General features: G+C 36.1%; 1 pseudogene; it reads left to right on the forward strand.

Annotated features, from left to right (window-relative positions):
* Positions 1-6745: 6745 nt before the first annotated feature.
* LOC100932207 lies at positions 6746-7709 on the forward strand (annotated as a pseudogene).
* The last annotated feature ends 15541 nt before the right edge of the window (positions 7710-23250 follow it).

A 23250-nucleotide genomic window follows, 5' to 3' on the forward strand; every position in this document is an offset into this window, starting at 1 on the left:
TGGATGGGTGGAGGTTAAGTACTATCAGGACAAGTTATGGAGCAGAATTAATGTTAAATGGTAATAATATTTGAGATGGTAACTTGATGAGAACTTTGCAACTCCTCAGGTTTCACCATAATTCTGAGAAAATCTACAACCATTGGGTTCTGAGGATCTAACTCACCGATATGACTATCTTTTGAGAAAGAGAACCCAGAGCCTATATATGATACACATATACTGACTGTCTGACCTACGGCAAGAAAGTTAAAAAATCTTTATGTTTTAGTCAACTACTAAGTCCACAAGTTATTATTGTTGTTCTTTTGTAAAGAGAACCAAAGACATCATGAAGGTGATATCTTGACTTGTTCATGAATTGGATTTAAGTGAGGCAGAGTAGGGTGTAGGATGTGTTCAGAGAAAACTAGTTCAATGTGAGGGTAGCTGACTCCTTTCAGGGCTGTTTTACCCCCTTTGTGTCCACCTGATCCACCCAACTCTCACTTGTGGCTCAAAGAAGTATACAGAGTGTACAAAGCATGTATAGCAGCCATACACCAGCAAATCATTTTGGCAGACAGGATTAGCAGGTTACCAAAGGGTCTCAAAGTCTATGGTGAGTTGGGGTTAAACATGTGAAGACTTCCCCTGGTGGAATGAGTGGATGAAAACAATTTGTTTCAATAGTCATGAAGGCATACAGCTAAAGCAGGAGCTGAGGAGTACTTAAATGAACAGCTCCTTTTGTGAGAGAAATCAACAGATATCACCTCCAAATAGCAGCCCTGAGTAAAACAAGGCTGGCAAATAAAGGCCAGTTTACTGAAGTCAGAACTGGATATGCATTTCTTTAAAGTGGCCACAGTGAAGGGGAGAACCATTAAACTGATGTAGGTTTTGCAATCAAAACTAATCTAGTAAATAAGCTTGTGACCACCAAAAGGAGGCCCATAACAATGCAATTGTCACTTGCAGGAAAATGCCATGGTACTATCATCAATGCCTATGCTCCCACCATGACAACCCTAATGAGGTCAAAGAAAAATTTTATGAAGATTTAGAGACCCTTATGTGGTGTTCTCTTCTTTTTTATAATATAATCGTTCTCTGGGAACAGGTTTCTTGGAGAGGTTTTCTCGAGGCAGCCTTAGTTTCAGTTATGAGTAATAATCACCTCAAATACAGCCGCTGATAAATTCCAAACGTTTATTTTCTCCTTCCAAGTCTTGTCTCTTTCCTTGGGCCCGGGTTGTTTTCTTAGAGGTCTATATCCCTCCTTGGTTCCAAGAGCTCTTGCAGCTTGTCCTTTGTCGCCTCCAGCTCCTTCTGAATCTTGGTTATGAATCTTCACAACTGTCGTCTCCACTCACTCCCGGCTCTCAATCTCCCAGAGTGCTCCTTGGCCCTGAGAACTTCTTGCTTATATGCTGTACACTGAGTACACACCAATCATTATATCACTGGGAAACCATTATTTGTTGTAGGATTAAATCAATGCTAAACTAGATTTAACCATTGTCTTCTCAATTCTACTTAGTACCTTGTTTCAAGTTCTGGTCCATAACATCTCCTTGTAGGATCAGATCAATCATACTGAACCATGCTAAATTAAATAATTATTGTCTCTATCAATTCTAATGACTTAACACTTTGTAAGGATTCCAACACCCTTATCATAAATATATCAAAAGAGGTTAATTTTTTTTAGATCCATTTTTTTTAATTATAGCTTTTTATTTACAAGATATATGCATGGGTAATTTTTCAGCATTGACAATTGCAAAACCTTCTGTTCCAACTTTCCCCCTTCCCTCCACCTCCTCCCCCAGATAGCAGGTAGACCAATACATGTTAAATATGTTAAAGTATATGTTAAATACAATATGTGTATACATATCCATACAATTATTTTGCTGCACAAGAAAAATCTGATTTTGAAATAAGGTAAAATTAACCTTAGAAGGAAATCAAAACTGCAAGTAGATAAAAACAGAGGGATTAGAAATGCTATGTAGTGGTTCACACTCATTTCCCAGAGTTCTTTCCCTGGGTGTAGCTTTATTCTATTTATTATTGAATGAATGGAACTGATTTGGTTCATCTCACTGATGAAGAAAGCCACGTTCATCAGAACTGATCATCATATAGTATTGTTCTTGAAGTATATAATAATCTCTTGGTCTTGCTCATTTCACTCAGCATTGAGATCCATTTCTAAAACCATATGGCCTCAGATGAAGGAAGACCCAAAGGACTCTAAGAGGACAAGTTTTAATGCTAGAATACGCTCATATTACCAGACATGGCAGGTAGTCCTTGGGATGAATGGAGATGGAAACAGTAACAATTATGGTCATTTATTATTGAAGATTTGTGCATCTCATGACCTTCTTATCACCAAAACTATATTCCATTTACCTAAACACAATAAAACGTCATGGATGCACCCTTATAGCAAACATTAGCATTTAATAGACTATATGATTGTAAGGAGAAGAGACAGATAGGATCTGAGAGTTACAAAGGCAATGTGTGGTACAGTGATGGACTGATCATAGATCTATCCTCCCCAAGCTGAATTTTTACATTCAACAAAAGTGGAAGCCCCAAGACAAAAAGACTACCAGAAGAATGTATGTCAACAGCTTAAGAGGACTTCTCTGAGAGGGAATAGCTTGTTGCTAATTTGGAGTGAAAGATGAGCCAACACACAAAAAGTGAAAGTGTAGCAGAAAAGGACAGCCTTTTGGTGTACAATGTTACATCTACTCATCTGATAATCTTTTTGCCTTGGGGCTTCCACTTTTGTTGAATAAACACTCTGCTTCACATGATAATCATAGGATATCACTTGAAAAGGACCTCAGACATCATAACTCTAGAGTCAAAAAGCCTGGGTTTAAAAACTTCTTCTGTGGTTTATCTGAGATCTTGGGGATTTCATGTCTCTGAGACTCAGTTTCCTTATATATCAAATGAAGGGAAGGAGTAACTTGATGGATTCTGAAGTCACTTTGAGCCCTACATTTATTTTCCTATCATCTTGTTCTTATTTTAAAGATGAGGAAGTTGAGGCTGAAAGAGGTAAGAACCATCTTCAAATTAATGAGTTAAAATAATGATATTGCTTGCTAGAAATAGGATTGTACTTAAAATTAGAGGACCTGGATGGAATCCTCACTACTTTGTGTGACCTTATGACCTGTGTAACCTTTCTCCTCCAGATCTATAATCTTATGTCTAAATTGTATCTTAAGCACCTTTTAGAACTGAATTCTTAAATTGTCATGAGATAGTGTGGAGCAATGGAAAGAGTAAGCAGAATAGTTTAGTCTTCCAAGTAACAGCCATTCAAATATTGGAAGACAACTCTCATGGTCCCACCCTGGGTAAACACTTCTAAATCCTTCAGTTGATCTCCACTGAATTGGTTTCAAACTACTATTCTGGGTACCCTATCTCTATCTTATCCTGTCTATATCCAAACTCAATGTTCTTTCAACTCCAACAAAACAAAACAAAACCTCACCTCAAAGTTCTTTCCACTGTTCCACACTATCTCATGACATAACATGTCTGAGGACACGCTCAGTGCCTGGTACATAATAGGTACTTAATAAATGTTTATTGATTAATTCATTGAAAGTTGCAGAAAATGACATGTAGACTTCTTGCCAGGGAAATCTTTCTAACAATAAGAGCTGTCCCAAAGGGAGTGGACTCTTCTCAACAATCTGGTGACTCAAGGCAATTCCAATAGACTTAGGATGGAAAGTGCTATCTGCATCCAGAGAGAGCACTATGAAGATTGAATGTGGATTGAAGCATAGTATTTTCACCTTTTTGTTTGTTTTTTTCTTTCACATGGCTTTTTCCACTTTTGGTTTGATTCTTGTATAATATGACAAATGTGGAAATATGTTCAAAAGAATTGCACATGTTTAACAAGACAGGTTGCTTGCTGCCTTAAGGTAGAGGAAGGTAAGAAATGAAGGGAGAAAAATTTGGAACACAAAGTATAACAATGGATATTGAAAACTATCTTTACATGTATTTGGAAAAATAAAATGCTATTGAAAAACTGAGAAATTTTCCAGATTATATTATGGCAAGAGGAGCTTATACCCCAGGAGTTCAAAAATGCCTCTATTGTCCATCTCTATAAAGGTAAAGGGAATAGATTGTTCTGCAACTGTCACAGTGGGAAGAAGGGATCTCTCTCTTAGTCATTAGTGGCAAGATTCTTGCCAGAGTCCTCTTTAATAGACTGACCTTACACCTAGAAGAAGGTCATTTACTTGAGAGCCAGTGTGACTTCAGAAAGGCCCAAGAAGAGTCAATATGGTGTTTGCCACCCAACAACTCTAAGAAAAATGCCAAGAGCAGAACAGAGGTTTGCACATAACATTTGTAGATCTGACCAAGGTCTTTGATACTGTCAGCCGTGAGGGCTTCTTGGAAACATTGCCTAGTATTGTACATCAATTTTACATTGGCATATTTGCCCAGTTTCTGGACAATGGACAATGCTCTCACTCTTTCCAGTCACCAGTGGATGAAACAAGGCTGTGTGCTTCTTCTCATTGATGGGATGTGAACTCTGAAATTGTGTCCTCTTTAATCTGTAAAAGAAGGGAAATTTGGAGTCTCAGGCCCTCCTCTGGGAAAGCATATCTTCCCAGACAAATTAAGTGGCTTCATTCATTTTGGTCAAATCACCTCCCATTGATCTTTGGGGGGTGGCCTGAATCCCCTTCAGGAAACTCCAGACTCTGGGGGGGAAAAAGCCTTCAAAATGATTTCATTCAATTGGAGATCTTGGTCTGATAATCAGCTCAAACTGCCCCCTGCCCCCAAGTTCCCAGGCCAAGACTTACCCATAAAACAGGGATCTGTTAACACACTTTTTGCAAAATTCCTCACTAGGAACTTGCCTGCTAAGAGTGCCCCTTTTTAGTGAACAATAAACTTTCCTTTTCTGACATTCAGACTTTTTCGTTAGTGAATTCTTTCACGCTGGATCTGCCCTGACCCCAATTCTCACAACTCTCTGCACTACCACATCACCATGATGTTTTCTCTGTTTTTTATAAATTTCTTTCATATAGATTTCCAAAATTTCCTTTCCTTCCCTATAATCTCATCATATTGTTTAGGAAAATTTTCAAATTGAGTAGGTACCTCATCACCACCATCATTTACACTCTTATGTTAAGATAGTGTAAAAAAAAAACTAAACTAAAAGTTAGTTTTATTTTTCAAGTACTTGTATATATTTCTCACTACTGAGTCCTAATTAAAGTTTTGCCAACTCCTAAACTCATTTTATCTTTTCTCTGTCAGATGAGGCAAAATGTTCCCTGATTCATCATCAAAATAGAACATTTTGAGCAAATAAAAATGAAACATACTGAAAAACCTCTCTTAAATATGTTAATCCCTCCATCTTTGAAAGTATTTGTTACACAGTGATCTTAAGTTTAAATCAATTGAATCTTCAACTGAGCAAAACTTACAAGGAACAAAAAGTCCTTTTTTTCAGTTCTTTAGAAAGTCAGGATACAAATAGCTGGCTTTGGAAAACATCAGAGACAGGGATATCATCAGAAACAAAGTGAGACCAGCCATAAAAGTAGAAGGAGACAAGAAAAGACCAATTTCTTCCAATTCTTTACAAAGTACAATTGTATGTAAATGATTCAAAAGCAGAACAGCTTAAGACAGCCAGTTCTTAACATAAGTAATTTATTTTCATTCATACTAGTATTGTTGTTTGACTAAGGACTCTGAAATTGGAATGTCTAGTCTATACATAATTAGAAGAGGGAAGAAAGGGACAAAGAGACAAAAAGAGATAGAGAGATAGGGAGGAGATTCAGAGAGAGAGAGCCAGAAAGAAAGGAAAAGAGAGAAAGAGGAGAAAAGAATAAAAAAAGAAAGAGAAAAAAAGAGACAGTGATGGGGGGTAAGGAAGGAGGAAGAGAAGAAGGTGGAAAAGGAGGAGAAGGAAGCAGAAGTTAAAGAGAGGAGGAAAGTGTAGAATTGTGCATAACCTGTCAGATGAGCCTTAGGACCAATCGAAAAAATTTCTAGGAAAAAGCTGCTAGATTATGTAGAGTGAAAGGAGCAGAACCAGATCATTTCACACAGTAGCAGCAATATTGTAACCCTTTATTGAAGCTGTGTTCCCTTTAAGATTATCATTAAACTGTGTTCCCTTTAAAATTAAATTGTGTCTCCTTTATGATCTCAGAGATCAGAATCATCCAGGCTCCAAGGAGTCTGGAGAGAAGGCCCATCTTCCCAGGATGAGAGAAGCAACACTATTCAAGAGCAAATGAACTCCCATTGATCTTTTTGAAATTCTAAATTGTCATTCAATTGAGAAATCCTGGTTTGATCAGCTCAGGCTGTCCCAGTCCCCCCATCAAGATACCCATATAACAGGTTCCCTTAAACTCACTCCTTGCAAAAGGCCCAAGCAATTTGCTAGCACCCTTTTGCCCACTGAGGAGACATTCCCTTCTCAGTGCAAAATTCCATTTCCCTAATAGGTCTTTGTGGATATAGAAGTCAGTCTCTTAGTAAACTGGTTTCTATCCAACAAAAAATTTTTATTTTGCAATTAATAATTTGGGAATAAGTGAATTCTTTCACTTTAAACCTGCAGCCGACCAAAAAGGGGATTTTAACAGCTCTCTCATTGCCACTAACCTCATTACCACCGGGAATTGAGGGGATACAAACCTCAACCATATGATTTTTGGAAAGCCAAAAATTCCAACTCAGCATTGCCAAAAATTACATAGAGCAGAAATTTGCATTTGTATTTGAAACTGTTTGACAGTGAAAACCCTTGAAGCTAAAAACAGTCTTATATAGAATTTATGGCAAGTTTCTTGGTCTTAGAACATTTATTCAAAAACAGATTAACAAGATTTTCCTGTGGTTTGTTTATGCAATTAAACACTTCAATGGAGTAGGTGGACTGCTGGAAATATTGGGAAGCATTATCAATAGCTTTGCTTTACTTTTTAAGGTAGAACATAAATAGTTTCTAGTGAAAATGTTGATTCCCTTACATACAGTCATGAGCTTATATCTTTTTTCCATGCACAGTTGGCATAGTACAATTTTTGGAGAAAAATCCTTCATTCACAGAGCCAGTTATTAAAGGGCTGATGAAATTCTGGCCTGATGAAATTCTGGCCTAAAGTATGTAGTCAAAAGGAGATCATGATCTTTGAGGAGCTGGAAGAAATTTTGGATGTGATTGAACTTTCTTAGTTTGTTAAAATTCAGGAACATTGTTTAAATGAATTTCCAAATGTGTATTTAGCCCTCACTTTCAGATGGCAGAGAAGGCACTATATTATTGGAATAATGAATAGATTATGACTTTAATAGAGAACAATCCAATATTATTCTTCCCATCATTTTTCCATTTTTTATAGGATTTCCAAAGAACATTGGAACATGGCTGTAGTTACTTTAGTGCACAATGAATTGCTGCTGAGTTCAAGTAAGAAGGAAACAAGCATTTATTGAGTGTTTTTGTGCTTATTATGCACCAGTCACTTACTTAGTTCTGTGACACATACTTATGTCATACCAGAGAAACTGAGGCAAGTAGAGATTGGTTTTTAATTTTAATGTGGAGAGTTTAAACTAACTTACCTGTTGTGTGCTTTCTAGAGCCCCCCAAGCTGGGGTACCAAAGTATACTGTCTGGACCAGCTCTCTGGAGATGTTGGGGCCAGCCTAAGTCCAAGGACCAAGGTCTTAGTGGAGGAGTGATGAGACAAGACTCCCTTGGTTGGTAAAATATGGGGTCCATTTATGCAAAATTCTCCCAGCTTTATATATCCTAATGCCCTTATGTAACCAAAGCAACACAGCGCATGCACTAACTATATATTGCATATGCTGGACAACATAAAAAACTTGTTATTGTATGTAGACGACTCTTTGCCACCTGATATCTCTCTGCTTCAACTACAACACAGGTTGTCACTGACTTCTCAGGAAGGCCGAGAGCCCTTAGGGAAAATGGGGAGCAGAACCAGACATTGTCAGCAGGTTCCCTCTGGGATAAAGGATCTTATATTTTACCCAGATTTCCCCCATTATCTGTGGTCCTCTACACTTAACCAATGGGAAAATGCTTCCAAAGCATTCTATACAAATAAACAAAGGCAGAGAGCTTATATAGAGTTTTAGTTAATTAGGGTTTGCAAACAGAATATATAACCTGAGTACAATCTCAGGCAAATGGGTGGGGGTGGGGGGGGGGGGCAAGGACACTGGACAGACAAGTCATAATTCCAGGAAAGGATCATAACTTAATCCTGACAGGTTAGGGGTCAATGTAAGAAGGTTGAGGACAGGAGACAGTGAGGATATATAAGATTTATATCTTACCTGGATGCTTTCTCACTTGATCTTAAAGTTCCTTAAAGAGCTGATATATATTGAAAGCTACAAATTTTATTTGGGCTGTGACAATTCTTTGTACCACACCTATTGAATAGGCTGAATCAAATATATTTACATCTCTTGGATAATAAGTAAGAGTTAGCATGATTGCATACAATTCTTTCTGCTGAGTGGACTGAAAAGGAGTTCTGACTACTCTCTTTATAGTTAAGTCATGAGAACATATAGCACAAATGTTATGTTTGGATGTATCTGTAAAGATAGTTGGTCCTTTAAGACGAACCTTAGAAACATTTTCTTCAAAAATCCATTGCTAATTATGTAATAGCTGGGTTATCTTATTGGAGACCCTTGTGTAAAATTTGGAGCTGTGGTCAATAAATCTTTCCACTCTGGGATGGTTTCACAGCATACATTAATATGTGCATTGGTATAAAAGGTATATATCTTGTCAGGTCTCATCCCAGATAATTGTACTACTCTCTTAATCCCCTTTAATAAAATTCTAGCCACAAGCTGGTATAAGGCTTTGTTCTGGTAAGGAGTAAGACTGTTTTGGTTGTGCTGGGAGGTTCACCCACTCTATCACACTGTCTCTTTGATGAAAGACTCCTGTGGGTGCCTCTTTTGTAGCAAAAACTGATATTTTCAAGGCTTTTTGAGTGACTCTTTCAACCACATTGGATAAGGCCAGTTCAATCTCTCTTGGAACATAATCTCTTGATCTTCTTTTGTAAACTGGCATGGTGAGTCTAAAGCAGTCTTCCCTTAAAATGTTATATAATGGTGGTAACAACATGATTTTTGGAAACGCTTTTTGTACAGGAATAAGAGCAGGAGCCACATACATTTGACACATAGTCATGCCATTTTTCATTCCCTGTGGCAAAACTGTCCATTCAAATCTTTTATAAGGCTCAGCTAAATTAATGCTGGGCACTGAAAAGACAAATCTTTTCGTAGAAGAATAGAATAGAAACAATCCTTAATCCAAAGAGGCCATTTCCTAGGCAATTGAGGAGATGGAAGCCCAAGCTGAAGAGCTCCCATTCTTTGCATTTGTCCATTTACTCTTCTTAAATCAATCAACATTCTCCATTTTCCAAATTTCTTTTTTACAACAAATACAAGGGAATTCCAAGGACTTAAAGAAGCTTGTAAATGTCCTTGGTCAAGTTGCTCCTGTACTATCTCTAATAAGGCCTGAATTTTTTCACTTTGTAAGATGCCTCTTTCCCACAGATTGAAGGGGATCCTTTCAACTGTAAAACTCCCATTTTAAAGGGGTAGTACTAATTCCAGCTATTATTAATCCTCATGCCAGACATATAGGTATTTGGCCAATGACTAGGCCAACTGACATCTCTAATGACTGTACGATCTGCATCTCTGTCTACCAACCTTTCAATGGCATGCCATTCACATAGATAATGAGCAAAGGACATTCAGTTGTAGCAGCTGCAATCCATAATATTCCTGAATTCTGTTACTGGGAGTCAAAGTTTGAATAAATATCACCAAATTGTATTCCAGGAGTGTAAATCAATAAATCTGATGCTACTCCTCCTGGGTCATAGATCACACATTGTCTACCTGTATTAGTGACTGGAACAATAGCTACACATTCCTCAGTTTCCCAAATCAGTATATGGATAGACACTGTCTTATAAGCCTTCTCAGAGGGTGAAATGATCTAGTTAATTGTGTGTGGAGGCAAAGAATCTGTAAGCTGAACAAAGAGAGTTTCAGCTTTCCTGGGAACCTCTCTATAGTCCCAGCAGCATACAGCTTTACTTTCTCTAACTGCAATCCCCTTCTCCCACAGGCTTGCTTAAAGACTGATCAGGTTGCTTTTCAGAAGACTGATGTTGGAGTGCTGAACTCTTAAAGACCCTCTGGGCATAATAACAATTGCTGCCATCAAGCCAACACAAGTTTTTCTTGCCGGAGGCTCTAAAGCCTAACCCTGCCTCTTGTAATGATGATATAGGGGGTTGGCTGATACTTTGTGGGTGGTACTGATGATATCATCACCCTTCCCTCTCCTCCTCCTCCTCTTCCCATCCACAAAGGCAGAGCTGAGGGAAGAGGGTCAGGAAATGGGAGATACCCTAAAGGCGCATGATGGGTGATAGGCAAAATTGAAACTGAAACCAAGTTTTGAAAGTGAAAAGCAACCTACTCTTTCTCATTAGCAAATACTTAACTCTTTTCTTTATTAAATGACTATGCCCCATAGATTTCCTAGAGCTGTAGCAGATGAGATAAATTAGTAAAACGCTAAAAAGGATTTCTTTAGCTATGTCCCACCTGCTATGCTCTCTGGAGTTATAGTCACCAACTCTCTGCTTGCTTTTTTTCCTGATATTTCCTTGTTTGGCTGTTCAGGTTAAAATCTTCCCTAGTTTTAAAACCTGTGGGATTCTTTAACCCGTTATATTCACTTGGTTCTCCCATTATTAACTGCTGTATATTAGCTTCTTTTTCCTTCTCTGCCTCAGTCAATAGGCTGAGCTCTTATTCTTTCTGTTCTAGCTGCTGTAACTTAACTTTTTGTCTTTTCTCTAACTCAACCTGTAATTTTTGCATTTCTTGTTATAGTTTCTGTAATGTGATTTTTCATTTTTTCTCTAACTCAACCTTGTAATTTTTGCTCTATTTGCTCAATCATTTGATTTTTTTCTTGCTGAGCTGTTCTTAATGGACATGGGAATAAAAAACTTGGAGCTCAGGAGTAAGCTCCCTGCCCCTCTGGTGTTCTCTGTTAGAGAGAACTCCACCTACTTCCTGGTCCCCACAACTTATGTAGGATCTATGAGGTCACATGCACAGCCAGTTAGAGAAGGAGAGGTCTCCCGTTGATAATGCAATCTCAATGCAAGCAGAGCTTCCACCCAGAAGAGGATCCATATTGTTCACAGAAACCACATCCAGGATCTCAGGCTTCAAGGCCTCTATACTTCCTGATTGTGCTATGCAAGCTTCCTCTCCAGATCCTTACAAGAATGCAGTGAAGTTCAAAGGATATGAACAGACAATTCTCAGATGAAGAAATTGAAACTATTTCTAGCCATGTGAAAAGATGCTCCAAGTCATTATTAATCAGAGAAATGCAAATTAAAACAACTCTGAGATACCACTACACACCTGTCAGATTGGCTAGAATGACAAGGAAAGATAATGTGGAATATTGGGGGGAATTTGGGACAACTGGGACACTGATACATTGTTGGTGGAATCGTGAATACATCCAGCCATTCTGGAGAGCATTTTGGAATTATGCTCAAAAAACTATCAAACTGTGTATACCCTTTGACTCAGCAATGTTACTACTGGGCTTATATCCCAAAGAGATTTTTAAAAAGGGAAAGGGACCTGTATGTGCAAGAATGTTCATGGCAGCCTTCTTTGTAGTGGCCAGAAACTGGAAACTGAGTGGAGGCCCATCAATTGGAGAATGACTGAATAAATTGTGGTATATAAATATTATGGAATATTATTGTTCTGGAAGAAATGACCAGCAGGATGATTTCAGAAAGGCCTGGAGAGACTTACATGAACTGATGCTGAGTGATGAGCAGTACCAGAAGATCATTATTTACTCAACAACAATATTATATGATGATCAATTCTGATGGATGTGGCCCACTTCAACTATGAGATGAACCAAATAAGTTCCAATAGAGCAGTAATGAATTGAACCAGCTACACCCAGGGAAAGAACTCTGGGAGATGACTATGAACCACTACATAGAATTCCCAATCCCTCTATTTTTGTCCACCTGAACTTTTGATTTCCTTCACAGGCTAATTGTACACTATTTCAAAGTCCAACTCTTTATACAGCAAAATAACTGTTTGGACATGTATACATATATTGTATTTAACTTATACTTTAAGATATTTAACACGTATTGGTCAACCATCTGAAGGAAGGGGTGGGGAGGAGGGAAAAAGTTGGAACAAAAGGATTTGCAACTGTCGATGCTGAAAAATTACCTATGCATATATTTATACATAAAAAGCTATAATTTAAAAAAATAAAAATAAAAATCTAAAAAAAAAAAAAAAAAGAAAGAAAGAATGCAGTGAAGTGTAAACACCTCCAGGCTAGTTCTACTGAAACAGCATTAGGGGATCTCTGGGACTAACTGAGTTTGGAGGTAACTTTGGCCCCAGCCACAGAAATTTTCCTCTCCAGCATGGGGAGTTGGAAATGTGAATTGGGAAGATTGAGGGAATCTGTTGATAAGGGATTCCAGAGCCAGTTGTGATGTGGAGACATGGCACTGGCTGGGAAGGTGCCAACACATGCCAGGTTGAGTGAATAAGCAGTGCAACAGAGAAGCTGCTGGCCACAGGCACTTATAGGAGGATAGAGTTCTTGGTTTGGGGTTCCAAATCAGAGAGGAGAACTTAAAAGAAACTAAGGCCAGAGGCACCATCCCTCACACTCCAGGACTAGTTATAATTTTGGAATTTGGATATAATTTGGAAATATATACTATTTGAATAATCAAATAATAAATTTGAATAAATCAAATATTTGAAAAAAGAATCCAGTCATAAAAAGTTACAATGGGAATAGAAAATATTGGGTTTTATCTTTAGAGGAGGATACTTAAATATATATATATATATATATATATATATATATATATATATATATTCTCTCCTCAAAAAGTAATATTAACTGGTCACCTGACCCAAAAGAATTCATAGACGAACTCAAAAAAAAATTTAAAAATGAAATGAGAGGTATTGACAGAAAAAAATTGAAAATAAGAACAATTCAAGAAAAACTGGATTATTGAAAGAAAGTCAATCAACTGGAAAAGGAGACCCAGAATCTTAAGGAAGAAAATTATCCCTGAAAAATTAGAATTGGGCAAGGGGAAGTCAACAAAGATATAAGAGGTCAAGAAATAATAAAATAAAATAGGAAGAATGAAAAAGTACAAGAGAATGTGAAATATCTCATAAGATGATCAGCTGATCTAGAGAACAGATCAAGGAAGAGAAAACATAAGAGCAATTGGATTACCTGAAAGCTATAACAATAATTTTTTCTAATCTTGTTACAATAATACAGGAAATAATTAAATAAAATTGTCCTGAAGTATTAGAAGAAGATGAGAAACTCTGCAGATAAGCTCAGGTTCCTTCCATCCTCCTCCAATATAGGAAATGAAAGAACAAGATAAAAAGAAAAAAGTCCAAAGAGTAGAATTATTGGGAGGGACTTTACTTTTTACTGATTTGGAGGAAAGAAAGTTATCCATTTACAGTTTTATGACCTGGAGTTTAAATGGAGGAAATAAGATACTTTAGCCTATTTACTTTTTATTCTAAGTTCCTGGATGAAGGCAAAAGGGAGTCTACATGCCATCCCTGCCTTAGTAGAGATCTTTAGAGCCAGAATTTAGTATAATTCCCTCCACTGGAGTTCTTGCTGAGGGGAAAAGACTTGCCAAGGAAAAAATTTGACTAAAATCTTTGAGCTTAAATCAAATTGAACAAGTTAAAGGTTAAAAAAAGAAAAAGAAAAAAAAAAAGAAGCATGTATAAAATACCTTCTATGTGCCAGGCACTTTACCAATATTATTTTATTTGATTCCCTCAAGGAACCTTGGAGATGTGTGTTATTACCATCTCTATTTTGAAGTTGAAGAAATTGAGACAGGCAAAGGTTAAGTGATTTGCTCAGGACTATACAACTAAGTATCTCAGGTTGGATTTTAATTCAGGTCTTATTGACTCCAGGTCCCATACTCTAACCACTGTGACACTTAGTCTCTGTGACTGTCTCAGTAAAATACTTATAAATTACTTTGTTCTCCACTCAACCTACATGAAGCATAAAACTAAAGGGAATAAAATTAGAGTTGTAGATGTCAAGAAGATTACTGGCATCCTGAAATCAAAACTCAAGGGGAATAACATATTTAGAGTAATTAGCACCTACTCAGTACTAGTCTTACTAATTACTTTGAAACAACAAAATGGAGAATGACAGAGTTTAAAAGTTTCCAAGCAAATTTAGAAATTACCAAGATAATATTAATGAGACACAGGATCCATCAACCTAAAGCATCTTTAGAATTATTAACATTTTTCCTTCAAAAAAAAAAAAAAGAAGAGGTTGACAGATATCCTTAAAGCACATTAAAAACCTAGAGAAATACTTCTAGAATGAACAGAATATTTTTTAAAAATAAAGTTATTTATCTTAAATGTACTTGTAATCTTTTCCTCCTAGTGGAACTAAAAATGAATAATAACAATTCTGCTCCCAAATAATAATAATAATAATAAAACCTTCTTCATAAACATGTATGGTATAACAAAAGCAATTGCTACACTGGCTATGCCTCAAAATGTATGTAAATAGACATCATTTCACAGACAAGCAATAAAAGGTACTAATAGATATATGCCCCTGTTACTTATCAAATGTAACCAGAATTAATTTACCTCCATATAGTGCTTAGGAAATGCTTTAGATCAAAGAATAGAATGAAAATCCAAATATGGATGATATCTTCAGTAATGGGCCAACAACAACAAACAAACAAACAAGATTGAACAAATGGCTAAATCATGAAGATTCATTTACAGAAATGAAAGGGTTAATTATATCAGTTCAAGATCAGGTTATTGCCACCAGAAGTTACAGAAAGGTTACCTATATGGAACCTCTTCTAATTGATTGATAGAGATTTTGAAAGAGGAAAGGTGGTTCAACATCACTGCAAATTACAAAAATTTAAAATTGCACTAAATGCTAACCAGATGCTACTAAACTACAAATGCCTAATAAGAAGCAACCAGATGATCAGAATGATACATCAAAAATTCACTATCTTTCACAATGTAGCAAGTTACAAGTACCTGTTCTATACATGAAAATTTTGAGATGTCCTTGAGCGTTCAGGGACTAAACTATACTAGAACTGACTAGAGCAATATTCTCTCCATCATTTTATCTATACCTGCAGTTATGGAACAGCCTGTTACTTTCTTTAAAAATAGTGAGGGGGCAGGTAGTGCAGTAGAGAGACCACCAGCCCTGAAGTCAGGAGGACCAGAGTTCAAATCTGGCTTCAGACATTTAACACTTTCTAGCTGTGTGACCCTGGGCAAGTCACAACCCCAATTGCCTTAGCAAAAAAAATGGTGAGGTAATAGAGGCATAGTTGGATGAAATCAAGTAGGAAAATATGCAGGTCGAGGAAATACAAGGTATCAAAATCTCACAGAAATATGAAAAGATGGAATTTGATGTATGTGCACGAATGTTTGTGGCAGCCCTTTTTGTAGTGGCTAGAAACTGGAAACTGAATGGATGTCCATCAGTTGGAGAATGGCTGAATAAATTGTGGTATATGAAAATTATGGAAATATTACTGTTCTGTAAGAAATGACCAACAGGATGATTTCAGAAAGGCCTGGAGACACTTACACGAACTGATGCTGAGTGAAATGAGCAGGACCAGGAGATCATTATATACTTCAACAACAATACTAGATGATGACCAGTTCTGATGGACCAGGCCATCCTCAGCAACGAGATCAACCAAATCATTTCTAATGGAGCAGTAATGAACTGAACTAGCTATGCCGAGAAAAAGAACTCTGGGAGATGACTAAAAACCATTACATTGAATTCCCAATCCCTATATTTATGCACACATGCATTTTTGATTTCCTTCACAAGCTAATTGTACAATAATTCAGAGTCTGATTCTTTTTGTACAGCAAAATAATGTTTTGGTCATGTATACTTATTGTGTATCTAAGTTATATTTTAATATATTTAACATCTACTGGTCATCCTGCCATCTAGGGGAGGGGGTGGGGGGGTAAGAGGTGAAAAATTGGAACAAGAGGTTTGGCAATTGTTAATCCTGTAAAGTTACCCATGCATATATCCTGTAAATAAAAGGCTATTAAATTTAAAAAAAAAAAAAAAAAGATGGAATTTGAACCCACATGTGCAGATCACAATGGATTAGTAATCCATTGCCTTAACCATTCAGCCATCTCATCAACTACTCACACAGGGCAAAGGCTCACAAAATGGTTGGAAAAAGTGATACAAGCACCCTTTCAAGATATCTCTTAAGAACTTTAGAATCAATTGTATGGTATGGAAGTCACTAGCACAGGACCGCACAGCATGGTGTGCCCTCATCAAAGAAGATGCTGACTGTGACATATTTAACATGTATAGGACTGCTTGCCATCTGGGGGAGGGGGTAGAGGGAGGGAGGGGAAAAGTCAGAACAGAAGTGAATGCAAGGGATAATGTTGCAAAAAATTACCCTGGTATGGGTTCTGTCAATAAAAAGTTATAATTTTAAAAAAGAGAAGATGCTGTACTCAATGAGCAAAATTAGCTCAGAAGAAACAGGAAATGTGCAAAGTCAGAGAAGCAACCCCAAATTTTCGTTGGGATTATTTGTGTCCAATCTGTGGCACAGCATTCCAAGCTTATATTGGTCTGATCAGCCCAATGGACACCCTATAACTTGACGCTAACATAGTGATACATTTTGATTCTCTTTGAGAACGAAGGATAACAACTGACCAGCCAACCAACCTGAAGTTGTCCCTATGATGTCACTGAACCACAAGAAAATGAGCTTATGTAGCAGTTTATATACTTTTATTTAATTAAAAAGCATTTTTATCAATTTATTTATGTTCACAGAATATTAAACATAAAATGACAATAATGAGATTACACCTAAACCCAAGATGACTGATATCTAAGCTTTATAAAACCAAGACAAGAAGATAATAACAACATGCATCTATCTGTATATCACTTTAAATTTTGTTTTTAAAAAATTGCTTTGTCTAAATTATCTAATTTGATTCTTACTTCAACCCTGTCTGGTAAGTACTAAAGAAATTATAATTCCCATTTTACAGATGAGTAAACTGAAAGAGATTTGTGTGTCATGTTTGCCAAGTTGATCAGATCTCAACATTAGGATTATTCATTTGGAAGTACTACATACTATGGAATGGAAAGAAGTAGAGACCAAATGCAAGTAGAACACTAAGAAGGCTATTATGTCATTTAATTAAAAGTTAATGAAACCTAAAATAAAGTGGCAACATTAGGAAAGGGAAAACTGAGGGCTTGAGAAATAGACACACAAGAAAGATTACAGAAAAGTAAAATTAACAGGATTTGTAACTGATATTATGTAAAGAGTGAGGGAGAGAAAAGTCAAAGATTAAGCAAAAATTTCATAGCTGTTTGAGAAAATTAGATTATCAACAACAAAAAGAAGTCCCAGGTTAATCAGTCAGCAAGTACCTATCAAGCACTTATTACGTTCCAGGAACTGTAATGAGTTCTGAGTAAAGAATAAAAAGTTAAAATTTGGACAAAGCATTTTTTATAAAATTTAAAGTGATATATAAATGTGTGCTATTATTAGTTTCTGCTTGTCTTGGTTTGATAAAGCTCAGATAAATATCACTTTGGGATTAGATGTAATCCCATGATTGTTATTTTATGTTTAATAGTCTTTGAACAATTTTAACTTGTCTTCATTTTCTCAGAACCTTTTTTCTCAGAATTTATTTCAGTTCCAGAAACGTAGAAAGCCCTTGATAGTTACTTGTTGAGTGTTGTTGACAACAAAATGGATACACCCAATAGGCCACTGGAAATAGATGACTGGTCTTCTGGGAAGAGATTAGGGATGGACATACACATTTGTGTATCGTTTGTGTAGAAGTGATATCAAAATCATGAAAGTGAACAAGATTGCCAAGGGAAAGTGTGTTAAAAGAGAATAGAAAATGGGCAAGTATATAGACTTAAGGAAATGACATGATTAGACTGCAAAAGGAGGAGATGAACCAATAAAGGAGACAGATTAAGCACAATCAGAGACATGAGATATAAATCATGATAATGCAAGAAAAGTAAGGAAAGCTATGTTTTATGGTACACACATATATACATACACACAAATGAAACAGTTTTGGTTTTGGATTCCCATTGATTAGGAAATAGCAAAAAAATTATGGCATAGAAATGTAACAGAATATAATTACACAAGAAGAAATGAGAAATATGAAGATTTCAGAGAATTGTAGGAAAATGTGTATGCAGAGTGAAATAACTAAGAGAACAACAACTCCAACAATATTAATTTTTAAAATCACTAAAAAGGAAGTTGAACTCTGAATAATGGGAAAACCATTGAAGGTTCTAATGAAGCATACCCCCTCTTTTTTGTGATAGAGAGATGAAACATTATAAGAACTAGACATGCATATACTTATTGTGTATCTAATTTCTATTTTAATATATTTAACATCTACTGGTCATCCTGCCATTTGGGGGAGGGGGGGGGTAAGAGGTGAAAAATTGGAACAAGAGGTTTGGCAATTGTTAATGCTGTAAAGTTACCCATGCATATAACCTGTAAATAAAAGGCTATTAAATTAATTAATTAATTAATTTTTAAAAAAAGAACTAGACATGCATTAGTAAACAAGATTTCTGTTTCAGATTTTTTTCTTTGTTACAAAAAGAGTTCAATTGGGAGAAAAGAATGGAAAATGACTGTTTTATAAAGATATAACCCTTTTTAAAAAATAAAACGAAAAAGGAAAATATGCCCATGACATCAAATGTTCAGTAGAATATAAATTCCTTGAGAACATGGATTTTTTCTTTAAATCCTGAACACCTTGCTCATAGAAAGCACTTAATATAGTGCTTGTACTGAACTGAATTAAATGTGTTTCATATAATAGGCACACAATAAATAATTGTTGAATAAACTTCAGGACTTGCCAGATATAGTAGGTTGATCTAAATCCTGAAACTAGTCTCTGATTTAAAGGAAATCATGAATGTGATTCATTTAAGAGCACTTTCCACTCTTTCTATCCCCCAAGTATAATAGAGACTACTATAAAAGAACTATACATCAATTAATAAGACTGTCAGCAAGCATTTATTTTTATTTTTATTTATTTATTTATTTTTATTTAATAGCCTTTTATTTACAGGTTATAAGTATGGGTAACTTTACAGCATTAACAATTGACAAACCTCTTGTTCCAATTTTTCACCTCTTACCCCCACCCCCTCCCCCAGATGGCAAGATGACCAGTAGATGTTAAATATATTAAAATATAAATTAGATACACAATAAGTCTACATGACCAAACTGTTATTTTGCTGTACAAAAAGAATCAGACTCTGAAATATATTGTACAATTAGCTTGTGAAAGAAATCAAAAATGCAGGTGGGCATAAATATAGAGATTGGGAATTCAATGTAATGGTTTTTAGTCATCTCCCAGAGTTCTTTCTCTGGGCGTAGCTGGTTCAGTTCAATTACTGCTCCATTAGAAATGATTTGGTTGATCTCGTTGCTGAGGATGGCCTGATCCATCAGAACTGGTCATCATCTAGTATTGTTGTTGAAGTATATAATGATCCTGGTCCTGCTCATTTCACTCAGCATCAGTTCATGTAAGTCTCTCCAGGCCTTTCTGAAATCATCCTGTTGGTCATTTCTTACAGAACAATAATATTCCATAATATTCATATACCACAATTTATTCAGCCATTCTCCAACTGATGGGCATCCACTCAGTTTCCAGTTTCTAGCCACTACAAAGAGGGCTGCCACAAACATTCGTGCACATACAGGTCCCTTTCCCTTCTTTAGTATCTCTTTGGGATATAATCCCAGTAGTAACACTGCTGGATCAAAGGGTATGCACAGTTTGATAACTTTTTGAGCATAGTTCCAAACTACTCTCCAGAATGGTTGGATTCGTTCACAACTCCACCAACAAGCATTTATTTTTAAATATAAATTTTTTTAATTTTTAAAAATCCAATCTATTTTATTTTTAGATCGGAATTCTTTCTTTCTCACTTCCTTCTTCCCTTCCCTCACCAACATTGAGAAAGCAAGAGAAACAAGACTTATTACAAATATGTATACTCAAGACAAGTCTAGAAACAAACAGAAGAATTGGAGTTGCATAAGACCAAGGCCAACCCACCTTTTTATCAACTTTAACTTTCTTTCTGGCATTTTTATTCTGATGTTGATTCTCATCTAACTGTTAATTTGACTGTTTGACCTCAGACATTGACTCTAATGCTCCTGAATCTCTGTTTTCCTGTCTATTGGGTATCTAATCAGTCAACAAGAATTTATTAAGTCCCTACTATGTGCCAAACATCATGTTAACTGCTGGGGATGCAGGGGAAAGAAAAGTCCCTACTCTCAAGGGGCTTATAGTTTAATGGGGATGTGAACAATCATTTCCAAAGAAGAGATACACAAGCTAAATTGAAAATAATTATTAGAGAGAAGGCACTAGCATTAAGAGGAATAGGGAAAGACTTCTCATAGAAGAATTTACCTGAAACTTGAAGGGAGCCAAGGAAATCAAGAAGTAGAGATCCAGCCATGTAAGAACAGTCATTAAAAAGGCACAGCAGGAAATAGAGTGTTTATTAGAAACTATTAGAAGACAGGAAAGGCAGGAAAAGGTTAGTTTCTAAAAGGATTTAGGAGCTAAACAGACAATTTTATATTTGATCTTTCAGGTGATCAAGTTTCTTGGATGAAGGAGATGGATGTGAGAGTCAAACCTGGAAAAATCACTATGATGACTAAACAGAAGATTCATTGAAGTTGGAAGAAATTTGAAGCAGGCAGACTCACCTGCAGGCTATTACAATAGATAGCAATATCAGAAGAGAGAAAGGGAAATATGTAAAAGAAATTATGAAGGTAAAAGGGAGTAGGAGTCAAGGATAGTATCTAAATTTTGGACCTCGGTTACTGGGAGGATAGTGATATTGTCAATGGTAATAACAAAATTCATAAGAGGGAAATATTTAGGTTAAAAGTTTAGTTCAGTTTTAAACATGTTGAGTTTGAGATGAATATGGAACATCCACTTCAAAATGTCCAAAAGGTGATTGGGATTATGAATTAGGAGTTCAGGATAGAGGCAGAACTGAATAAGTAGATCTGAGAATTATCAACATAGAGATGAAGCTGACGAACACACCAAGTGAAGTAGAATAGAGGGAAAATTGTACAAAGTACAAGTAGAAAACCTTGAAGAACATCAATAGTTATGAGGCATAATCTTGATGAAAAACAAAGCAAATAGGACTAAGATAGTAAGTAGAGAACTGAGAGAGAATAGTGTACAGAAAACCTAGAAAAACAAGGTGGATTAATAATATTTAATTATTATTAATTAATAATGTAATTATTATCTGTACTTTAATTTTAATCTTCAAAGCTGCAGAGAGATAAAGAAGGATAAAATGAGAAAAGGCTATTAGGTTTGGCGATTAAGTGATCAGTAATTTTGAAGAGAAAAGTTTCAGTTGAATGATGAAGTTGAAAGCCAAATAGTAGAAAGTTAAGAAGAGTGGGAGGAAAGGAAATGAAAATATCCATTGGAGATGACCTTCTCAAGAAAATTAACCACAAAAGAAAGGAAAGACATAGGACAAAAGTTGGTGAGGCTTGTCAAATCAAATGGAGTTTTTTGAGAATAAAGAATGTATAGACATCTTTATAAGGCATTAGAGAAACAACCAATAAACAAGGAGAGATTGAAAATAAATGAGAGAATAAGAATGATGGGGGACATAATCTTCTGGACAAAACAAGATGGAATGCTATAATTTGTGTATATAAAGGGGTTTGCTTTGGCAAGAAAAAGGGCTCCCTCTTCATATGAGATTGGGGTGAAGAAAAAGATCTAGATGTTATAAGATGAGGAGAAAAAGAAATGTGTCAAATTTTGGAGGAAAATTAAGGGAAAGGGTGCCATGGGAGAATTGAGGAGGGAAAAACCTCTGCAGTTAATGGGATAATGAATCAATTAGAGATGTGTAAAAGGACTGCTTTGTCATAGCAAAGGTCCACTTGAAATTAAGTTACATAAATTTGTAGTGGACCTAGCAATATAATCTCATGATTTTCTCCACTTTGTTCAGCTGTATGTGTATAGCAACAAAGGTAGTGGAAGAGAGTAATCTAAGGCTTAATTTTGATAGGATAAAATCAGCAATAGGATAAGAAGCCAAGGGACTTATGAGAAGAGGACAGTATAGAATTACACTGGTCTACCAAATGGAGTCGGGGCAAGAATGGTAGACTAAGAAATAACTGAGGTATCCAAGGATTAGATGACACGTTGGGGATGAAGAACAGTTTGAAGCTGCAAGACAGAGGGAGAGATTGAATGAAAATAGATTGTGATTGGAGAAGGGAATTTCAGAGTTCATGAACATGGAAGTAGAAAATTTGTGGGTAATAAGATCAAAAATTTTCATCTTTAAATGTTGCTAAGATGGAATGAAGGAATAGGCCATGGGAAATGAGTAAATTGAAAAACTGTAAAGTTGGAGTATTTGTGGAAGTAACAATAAGTGTGTTGAAGTTCCCTAGCACAAAGTCTAGAGTTGTGGAAGAGAAAAAAATTATAAGCCAGGCACTGAATTCGTTGAGAAATGAAGGAGAATGACTTAGAGATTGATAGATAACAAAATTTTGATTGGGTAATGAATATGAATTGAGTGAGCCTCAAAGAAGTTGAGTGATGATAGTAAAGGAAAAGCTTAGAAAGGGCAATAAAGAGCAAGGAGTATTCCAAATGCCCCAATTTGACCCATAAGTTGGTAGGAAAGGGAGAAAGTGCAAGCAGTGCTAGAAAAGATGACCAAAGAAACTTTTATCGTTAGGGAGTCAAGTCACAGTTGACAGTCAAAAGATGGAAGGAGTAGTAAAGGAAAGATTT

Source organism: Sarcophilus harrisii, chromosome 5 (assembly GCF_902635505.1).
Source record: "Sarcophilus harrisii chromosome 5, mSarHar1.11, whole genome shotgun sequence".
NCBI lineage: Eukaryota > Metazoa > Chordata > Mammalia > Dasyuromorphia > Dasyuridae > Sarcophilus > Sarcophilus harrisii.